The sequence below is a fragment of the Octopus sinensis genome, linkage group LG2 (assembly GCF_006345805.1).
Source record: "Octopus sinensis linkage group LG2, ASM634580v1, whole genome shotgun sequence".
In the NCBI taxonomy this organism is placed as follows: Eukaryota; Metazoa; Mollusca; class Cephalopoda; order Octopoda; family Octopodidae; genus Octopus; species Octopus sinensis.
In genome coordinates, this window is record NC_042998.1 from 48,170,875 (window position 1) to 48,182,082 (window position 11,208).

Genomic DNA, 11,208 nt, shown 5'->3' on the forward strand with positions numbered 1-11,208 from the left:
GTTTACTGCAATACATACCAATACATATATCTAAAGCAGAATTTTTACAGGAGCTCTTAAAATACAATTTTGGATCTCCAACTCATTATAATGTTGCATAGACCTCAAATCTTATATGAACCCCAATTGAGAGCAACTGCTGTATCTAAGCAATTATAAAACACACAAGTCAATACAAATTCACATCAGAATCATGTGGAGATGAGTAACGGTAATGCAATAAAACCAAGTGACCAATGAAAAAATATTTTAGAAAAAAAAGAGGCACAAAAAATTTTAATGTTTAGCAATGTGGTAATATACGAAAGATGGAGGCACAATGGCCAAGTGGTTAGGGCAGCGGACTCGCAGTCGTAGGATTGCGGTTTCGATTCCCAGACAGGGCGTTGTGAGTGTTTATTGAGCGAAAACACCTAAAGCTCCACGAGGCTCCAGCAGGGATGGTGGTGATCCCTGCTGTACTCTTTCACCACAACTTTCTCTCACTCTTACTTCCTGTTTCTGTTGTACCTGTATTTCAAAGGGCCGGCCTTGTCACTCTCTGTGTCACGCTGAATATCCCCGAGAACTACGTTAAGGGTACACGTGTCTGTGGAGTGCTCAGCCACTTACACGTTAATTTCACGAGCAGGCTGTTCCGTTGATCGGATCAACCGGAACCCTCGTCGTCATAACCGACGGAGTGCTTCCATACGAAAGACATCATTTGCATGTTTATATAGTATGTTTTACATAACACAGAATATAGCTCAGGATTTTTGATTTGCATAACAATATACATTAACACTTTCAGTGGTCCCATTGACAGCTATGAATTATTAAGGGTGACATCTTTTAGCCAAGTGTCCTTTATAACAGCTTAGTAATTGATCAACAGACGGCCCTCTCGCCACCCCCACCCCCACTATATACACACCATTCTGATTGTCTCTAAGCATCTTTGCTTACTAAGCATATTTGTTTACCTTCCCTATCATTATTTTTCTTTAGTTCAGTGATTTAATTATATATGTACATATGTATACTCTTTTACTTGTTTCAGTCATTTGACTGTGGCCAAGCTGGAGCACCACCTTTAGTCGAGCAAATCGACCCTAGGACTTATTCTTTGTAAGCTTAGTGCTTATTCTATTGGTCTCTTTTGCCGAGCCGCTAAGTTACGGGGACGCAAACACACCTGCATTGGGGGGACAAACACAAACACACAAACATATACATATATATATATATACATATATACAATGGGCTTCTTTCAGTTTCCGTCTACCAAATCCATTCACAAGGCTTTGGTCGGCCCGAGGCTATAGCAGAAGACACTTGCCCAAGGTGCGATGCAGTGGGACTGGACCCGGAACCATGTAAGTATATATATGTATGTATGTATGTATATAAACACACACACACATATAAGCACCTTAGCTGCCTATATGTCACAAAGTGACATTACTTCTCAATACTTCATGGTGGAATTCTCACCACTCTACAGAACAATTCAGTTTGATAAGACCAAAAGCCATTAAAGACTCAAGAAGTGGAACTACTAATTCTGGTTCCATCAAGAATTAAGCATTAAAATCTTTGATTATTTAAAGATTAAAAAGATGTTTAAATGTTACCAAGAGAACTACATTTATTACAAAGATTTGCAGAACACTGTAAGCCTAGTCACAAATTATAGAATATCAAAAAAATTTTTTGAATGCTTATTTTAATGATGTACATCAAACTAATTTATTAGTTTGAGTAACAAAGCCTTTTTAGTTCAGAATTATACACTGACTGACATTGAGTACATGAGGGATATTAACGCACAAACATTAATTTGTGTGTGTGCATAGGCATACATATATATAGATATATACACATATACATTTATATATATACATTTATGAATTTCCTGTATATATATATATATATAATATATATATATATACACATATATATATTTCCTGTATATATATATATAAATATATATATATATACATATATATATTTCCTGTATATATATATATATAAATATATATATATATACATATATATATTTCCTGTATATATATATATATATACATATATATATTTCCTGTATATATATATATATAATATATATATATATATATATATATATATGTATATACATATATATATTTCCTGTATATATATATATATATATATATATATATATATACAAGATAAGAAAATGGAGAAATACATCTAAATCAAATATCAATTACCAGATAATACTCAATCACATACTTTATTAAACCACCACATAAGAGACTGTAGGGTTAAACATAAAAAAATATATATATATATATTTCCTGTATATATATATATATATATAATATATATATATATATACACACACACACATATATATACACATACACACATATTTGCATATATTCATACATATATATATATACATATGTACGTATATCTGCATGTATAGGTATACATGTGTGTGTGTGTATACATACATACATATATATATATATATATATATATATACACATACATATATGTAATACACACATACACATACACACACAAAAGATATGTTTTAAATACCTACAAACATTCATAAAATACTTGAGATATGGAAATATATATTTAGATGGCAGATGCCAACTAAGTATTACTGTTCTGCAAGCTCATGATTATCAATGCCACTTCCATCACACACTTCAACGATGATATATGAAAGGATAATGATAAAGATGATGGCTGAAGAAAAACATGCAAGTAACTCTAGTCATTTAGTGAATTCTTTTAATGAGACAATATTCATGTCTATCTACAGAGAAGTACTGTTGTGGGTTTTCTTTATCTTACGCACTAGATATTTCAGTCAACCTCTGTACACTACTACAGTCAAGGACAGGGCTCTTGTGGTAGTTCAACATGCAAGGAACAGTAACTAAATCTTCCTTAATTCATAAACAGCAGACCTCATCAATTTATGTTTCATTAGAGAATAGCAGACATCATCAATTGATGTTTCATTATAGAATAGCAGACATCGTTAATTGAGGTTTCAAAAATTTTACATGGATGTAGCTATCATCAAAGAAAAATGAACATTTTACAGCACTTTTCAAATGCAATTATAAATTTTATTGCGTGTGAGACTAACAATTATTATAATTTTTGTACTTTTTTTAAAGTTAAAATAAGTGTAAAAATTACCCTTAAGGAAAAAAGATATATTTTTCCCATTTAGTAAATACATTTATGCAACCCTTTCCTATTATGAAATAGCTAAAGCACAGCATTCCAACGTAAAATAGGAAGGTTACATAAGATAGTATAGTCCTGTATCTATAAAAAGTTAGATGGTCACTGCTGGAATGTCTTTGATCATGTGTTTGTTCAGTCAAAGCTGATCTGGGAGCTAAACAACAACAACAAAAAAAAGGTACACACTTATTCTATCAACCAAGAAAGAATGACAGGCAAAATTATCCCTGCCGAGTTTTAAGCCCAGAATGTTAAGGAAAAGAACTAAATACTGTAAAGCAAACATCAAGTAAAGCACTCTACTTTTCCTATCATTCCATTGACTAGACTTAAGACAAACTTATAAAAATGACACAAGGCTGTTATAAGCTTGCCTATTATTTATATCCCACAAGCCCACTTGCTGAAACCAGTAAATGAGACCATTGCAGTATCATAGCATTCTTGTTATACTATTTATTGCCATGGACTTAAGAATCATTATACTACGCTTTGTTCAGTTTAATTTCCTTTGTGCACAAGGTGCTTAGATGGCCTTATCTGATCTTGTCAAGTCGAATTCAGCCCTTTTGATACTAATCTGCCTGAGACTACCCCTGCTTCCTTGATACACACTTTTGTAATACAAACTTCCTTGAAGTGATCTAAATTAAAAGCTTCAAGTAAAATTTCAAGTTCATTCATTTCAAACAGCGTTTTATTGATTTCTTCATTATTTTCAAAATTAATTGAAACAAAGGCAGTATATTTCAACAAAAAATATGTTAGCAAAAAGATCAAATACTTTATTTCAAATTTTCTTTGACCAATTTGTCCTGTATGCATCAGCCAATAACTAATGACAAGTTGCATTCAGCATTTCAACCAATTAACACTCAACCTGCCACATCTAACAGACTACATCCAACTTATTTCTCTCTAATTGTTGTAAATTCTAGTGGTTAGAGCAGCGGACTCGCGGGTTCAAATCTCAGACTGGTTGATGTGTGTGTTTATGAGCGAAAACACCTAAGCTCCATGCGGTTCCGGCAGAAGGTAATGGCGAAGTTCTGCTGACTCTTTCGCCACAACTTTCTCTCACTCTTTCCTCCTGCATCTTGCAGCTCACCTGTGATGGACCAGCGTCCCGTCCAGGTGGGGAACCTATACGCCAAGAAACCGGGAAACCGGCCCTTATGTGCCAGGCATGGCTTAAGAAGGAACAAAACAAAAACAAAAATTGTTTACATCTAACTTGCAAAAAAGAAATCAGAATGATTGTCATCAATATAAATAGCAGTCCTCTAAAGTTCTACCTCTACATTTGGACCTAAAACTATATAATCACTACTGCCATCTACAGTTCTAGTTCTGCTAGGACTTATCTACTTCTTTCAGAGAACCTGCAGAACTGCCAACATTCATTAAACTGTATTCTACTCCAACATATCTACAAAGAGATTTCCCCAATGCTATTTACAGCTCCATTATTAGCATCAGCTGCTTTCTACCAGCATACCACTCCGGTTACTATAAACCTTGATACATCCCTGCATTAATACTTTTTAATCAAGCCCACTCAGCTGTAAATTTGAACTCAGAATCAGAATAAATAGTGTATGACATTCAGTCCAATGCTCTAAAGACTGATAATTATAATTCACTACCTTAAACAGTAGACTGAATTTGTAACAATTTAACAACACCACCAAGTCTTTGGATGCCTTCATGGAGACCACATTGTTGCAAGCATTTAAGCCAGGTCTAAGGTGCAAGGTATCAACATTTCTGTTCTTTTAGCTCGACAATCTGGGAGGTTCTGCAGAAAGGTTACAGGTGCTCTGACTTCCAAATCTAAGACCTAAAAATATCTTTTAATTAATCCTTTCGTTACTGTATTTATTTTGAGATGCTCTGTGTTTCTCTCAATTATTTTAGATATGACAAAGAATTTTGTAAAATAACTTAGTTATCATTAAGCTGGTGTTAAGAACAGTAACTATGACTAAGGTTTGGTGGAAGGTTTTAATTAAAAACTTATGAAAACAAGACATTTATATTACAGAGTCAGAGCCAGTTTCGGCCGGGTTGGTAATAAAAGGGTTAAAATAAAATTGAAAAAGTATTGTTTTCTCTTGGCAATTTAACCTCTCTTGCAAAGTTGCCTCACAAGAAATGTAGTGCATGTGGTTTGGGTCCATTAGGACTATATTCTATCCAACTTAATACAAGGATTAAAGTGGATAATTTTTTTCTTTAATTATTTAGAACATTATAATAATACATCATTACATCTCAAGTTTACTTCATAAAGACTTCCTTCAGTCATGAATGACCATGGGATTGCACCCAGAAAGTTATCCTCCAAGGCACAAGTCTGTGGTTCCACAAGGTTGTTTGTGGAAGATCAGCAGTCGCCCATGCATACCAGCCTCCCCATTCTAGGTCATCGATGTTATCCAAGGGAAAGGCAAAGGCCAATACAGCTTGGCACCAATGATGTCGCAACTCATTTCTACAGATAAGTGAACTGGAGCAACATGAAAGTGTCTTGCTCGAGAACATAACACACAGCCCAGTCCCAGAATCAAACTCACTACCTCATGATTGTGAGCTCGATGCTCTAACCACTGAGCCATGCGCCTTCACACGAGTTTACTTCATACTCATACGCAAAAAACAGTATAGTGTAGCAGTATGCTCTTTGTGAACCAAATGAGATCCAGTTTCAATATCTAATTTGACCTACTTCACTTTTGTCACTAGTGTATTTATAAAAAAAAAAAGTGCTTTAATGTTTCTGTTATGTAAAATAAGGCATCAAGTGTAAGGAAAGAATATTTGTTTACAATAAGCACATGTATGGCCGTGTGGTTAAGAATCTAACTTAACAACCACATGGTTTTAGGTTTAGTCTCAATGCACAGCACCTTGGCAAGTGTCTTCTACTATAGCCCCAGACCAAGCAATGCCCTGTGGTGGAAATTGTGCAGATGGTGACTGTAGGAGACCATCAAGTATATATATGCATTTGTATATGTGTGCATGTGTATATGTATGTGTGTGTGTGTGTATGTGTGTGTGAATGTGTGTGTGCATGTGTGTGTGTGTGTGAGTGTGTGTGTGCATGTGTGTGTGTGTCTTTATGTTTATCCCTATCAACACTTGACAACTTGTGCAGAATTGTTTACGTACCTGCATCCCTGCAGCTTAGCAGTTCAGCAAAAAGGACAGATAAAATAAGTATCAGTCTTAAAACTAAGTATTGGGAGTGGTGAGAGAGAGAAGGATCAACATGCTGGCCGATACCCTTCAGGATGATGCCCCAGCAATGCTACAGTTCAAAGACTGCTACAAGTAAGAGATACAAGATGACCAATAATGGCATTGGAGTGACAGAAATGAGACAAGCAGTGAAGGGAATTGTTTCCACTGTTTTAAGTTCTGTTCTGTATTTTGAGCTCAAATCATGCTGACTTTGTTTCTGCTTTTTATTCCACAACCAGTCGTGTCTTGTGGATTGGTCTAACTTCCCATAAAATCTTCCCTAAAACTTTAAGGCTTTGTGACAAACATTAGGAATCTATGATTTAACTATTTAGCATTCACATTATTCTGTCAAAAGTAACATTTATTCATTCACATTGTTTTGAATTAATCCTGCATTTATCTTGTAGCTTTGAAATTTTGATGAGGCATCCATTAATCTTTTTAATGATATTGTAGGGTTAGTGTAAGAGACCAGATCTGGCCAGTTTGAACATAAAACAGGTGGGATGCTTTGGCTGGATATGGCCAGTTTAACCCTTTAGCATTCAGTTTATGCTGTCACATTAAAAAAAAAAAATTATGTATTATCTTGCAGCTTTGAGATTTCAAAGATGTGACTGTTTCTTTTTAGAATGACATTACAGGCTAGGTGTGAGAGGCCACATCTGGGCAGTTTGAAAATAAAGTAGATGGAATATTTGGGCCAGATATACTCTCTCTTTTACTCTTTTACTTGTTTCAGTCATTTGACTGCGGCCATGCTGGAACACCACCTTTAGTCGAGCAACTTGACCCCGGGACTTATTCTTTGGAAGCCCAGTACTTATTCTATTGGTCTCTTTTGCTGAACCGCTAAGTGAAGGGGACGTAAACACACCAGCATCGGTTGTCAAGCAATGCTAGGGGGACAAACACAGACACACAAACACACACACACGCATACACACATATATATACATATATACGACAGGCTTCTTTCAGTTTCTGTCTACCAAATCCACTCAGAAGGCTTTGGTCGGCCCGAGGCTATAGTAGAAGACACTTGCCCAAGGTGCCACGCAGTGGGACTGAACCTGGAACCATGTGGTTGGTTAGCAAGCTACTTACCACACAGCCACTCCAGCGCCTGTGGTCAGTTTAAATACTAAAGGGTTAAAAAAAAGAATCATATTTCCTTCATTGTACTGTGGGACAGAAGACACAAACACCTAGCATAGCTGTGAGCCAAAAGTCAATACTTCTAGATTCTCTTAATAGCCTCTTTTCAAAATATGGCAACCAAGAAATAATTTCACATAATGTTTACACACACACACACACACACACACACACTTTTACTGACTAACATACTCCTTTGCTGAAATTCCACAAATACACATAAAAATATATACACTAACACAGCACATATATACATGTATGCGTATGTAACAAGTTTTTGTAAATACATATCTAAGAACATATTTCTTTCAAACACACACACACACACACACATACACACACTTATACACAGAAATATTCAAACAGTGAAGTATGTCAGTAAATACACGTGTTAAGTCACACATACAGGATTGTATTCGGGGGGGGGGGGGGGGAAGTCATGTTGTTGCATAACTAACACACAAATGCAAACACATACAAACACATTACACCACACTATATACACACACTATACACACACACACACACACAACACACACACACACACACACACACACACACACAAACATACACAGAATATACAAAATTTTTTTAAGCCATATATGTAAGCATGCTTGAGAAAAATATTTAAGCTCTGACATATTCTGAGCATGGAAGAGAGAGAGAGAGAGAGAGAGAGAGAGACAGACAGACAGACAGACAGACTGACAGGCAGATAAACCGACAGACAGACAGACAGGGTCATAGAGGGAAGAGAGAGAGAGAGAGAGGGGAGAGAAAAGGAGGAAAGAAATATGAAGAAAAAGAAGGAAACAGAAAGAGGTGGTAACAGAGAAACGGAGAATGAAAGAAAGAGACCGGGAAAGAAAGAAAAGTGAAAAGAGAGAAGAAAGGATGTAAGGAAATGAGAGGAAGAAAGGTAGCTGAAAGGGAGAGAGAGACCGAACAACAGGGGTGAAACGGAAATGGAAACACACACTTAATTATGAAACACAAACACACACATACCTTTGTGTGGTAAATTTTATACCTTTGAACACCCTTCCAATTTATTGGTCAGTTTAGAATTACAAATTATTCTGGGGGATATGTGGTGTCACTTGAATTGGTAATAACTGTTCTGAAAGGTAACTGTACTGACAGGCATGGAAGGAACCCAACAGGGTTAAGAAAGATGTCAAATTGGTGCTGGATGACCTCTAAGTTTCCAACACACTATAATACATAGAGGTTCCCTGTGTTGTCCTGAATCTTTTGAAATAGTCACATGAGTGGCTATTTCAAGAATTAAAATGAAAAGATGTGGGTTGAGGATAGAGTTCCAGTATATATTCACTGGTAGTTACTGAGTTCAATGCTGGCCATGGCCTTGTTTTTAGCACTGTCTCTAAATCTAGTCTTAATTACTTTTTCATGCCCTTCCAAATTGAATCAAATCAGAGCATGGGAGCTTGTCACTCTTACTCTTTAACTTGTTTCAGTCATGTGACTGTGGCCATGCTGGAGCACCGCCTATAGTCGATCAAATCGACCCCCCAGGACTTACTCTTTGTAAGCCTAGTACTTATTTTATCGGTCTCTTTTTGCTGAACCGCTAAGTAACGGGGATGTAAACAAACCAGCATCAGTTGTCAAGTGATGTAGGGGGGACAAACACGCAAACATGCACACACACACACACACACACACACATATATATATATACACATGACAGGCTTCTTTCAGTTTCCGTCCTACCAAATCCACTCACAAGGCTTTGGTCGGCCTGAGGCTATAGTAGAAAACACTTACCCAAGGTGCCACGCAGTGGGACTGAACCCGGAACCATGTGGTTCGTAAGCAAGTTACTTACCACACAGCCACTCCTGTCAATGGTTTTCTTTAAACTCAACAATGTAAAACAGACATATTTACACTCAGCAAAAAATGCTTCCAAATTATCAGTGAAATTCATGACTTTTAAAGATCTTCTCAGAGTGTTGGGCTTGATATGAGGGATGATTGACTTTAGTGGGGAAAATATGGGCAGGGAATAAATGACAGGGCATTGCACTTCTGGAGGTAGAGAGATGAGTGAGTTGGCACAGCTGGGAAAAAAACAGAGAGGAGCAGATTTACTGAGTAGGTTTGGGCAAAGGTGGTGTGCAGCTTATTAGTTTAGAAGACTAGAAGTCATTCTAGTAGCAGAAGATGGAAGCACTCCGTCCGGTTACGACGATGAGGGTTCTGGTTGATCCGAATCAACAGAACAGCCTGCTCGTGAAATTAACGTGTAAGTGGCTGAGCACTCCACAGACACGTGTACCCTTAACGTAGTTCTCGGGGATATTCAGCGTGACACAGAGAGTGACAAGGCCGACCCTTTGAAATACAGGTACAACAGAAACAGGAAGTAAGAGTGAGAGAAAGTTGTGGTGAAAGAGTACAGCAGGGATCACCACCATCCCCTACTGGAGCCTCATGGAGCTTTAGTGTTTTCGCTCAATAAACACGCACAACGCCCGGTCTGGGAATTGAAACCGCGATCCTATGACCGCGAGTCCGCTGCCCTAACCACTGGGCCATTGCGCCTCCACTAGTAGCAGAAGAAGGAACATAATAAAAGCATGTACCTGTTGGCTTGTAGTAAATTGGGAATAAAATATGTCTGTTGGTTTGTGGCATACTGGGAATAAGACGCATGTCTATCAACATGTGGTATTCTTTTACTCTTTCACTTGTTTCAGACATTTGACTGTGGCCATGCTGGAGCACCGCTTTTAGTGGAGCAAACTGACCCCAGGACTTATTCTTTGTAAGCCTAGTACTTATTCTATCAGTGTCTTTTGCCAAACTGCTAAGTTATGGGGATGTAAACACACCAGCATCAGTTGTCAAGCGATATTCGGGGGACAAACACAGACACACAAACATACACACACACACACATGCGCGTGCGCACACACACACACACACACACACACACACATATACATATATACGACGGGCTTCTTTCAGTTTCTGTCGACCAAATCCACTCACAAGGTTTTGGTCGGCACTAGGCTATAGTAGAAGACACTTGCCCAAGGTGCTACGCAGTGGGACTGAACCCGGAACCATGTGGTTGGTAAGCAAGCTACTTACCACACAGCCACAGGAATAAAAGCATATGTTTGTCAGTTTGTGGTATACTGGGAATAAAATATTTCATCTGTTGGTTTGTAGTATAGAGGGAATTGGGTTTGCCTACCTATGCATGTGAAAACTGGATCCACCACCCTCTGCAGAAGAAACTTTCATGGTTCAACAGATGGGCAGGTGGCTGCAGCAATGCATTGTGAAGTGCCAGTATGAAGCAAGTAATATACAGGGATTCCTCGACTTGTGCGAGTAATTGGGGGACGTGCAATTCGAAATTTGCGCAAGTCGAGTACCAGATATTGCTTTCTATAAATATTTTCCAGGATAACTGCTAAATATTGTTATATTAAAGAAACACTTGGAGAAAGTATTGAATGAACTTTCTTTCTATTTGAAACCCCAAAACTTTTATTGGTGACTGCTTTGTATGAATACAACAAGCGC

The 11,208-nt window shown here is 37.3% G+C and overlaps 1 protein-coding gene across 6 annotated transcripts in view; it reads right to left on the reverse strand.

The window, feature by feature from the left end:
* LOC115232566 (zinc transporter ZIP11) overlaps positions 1-11,208 on the reverse strand; it is a 166,291-nt gene that overhangs the window by 78,235 nt on the left and 76,848 nt on the right. The gene's annotated exons all lie outside the window — the stretch shown is intronic.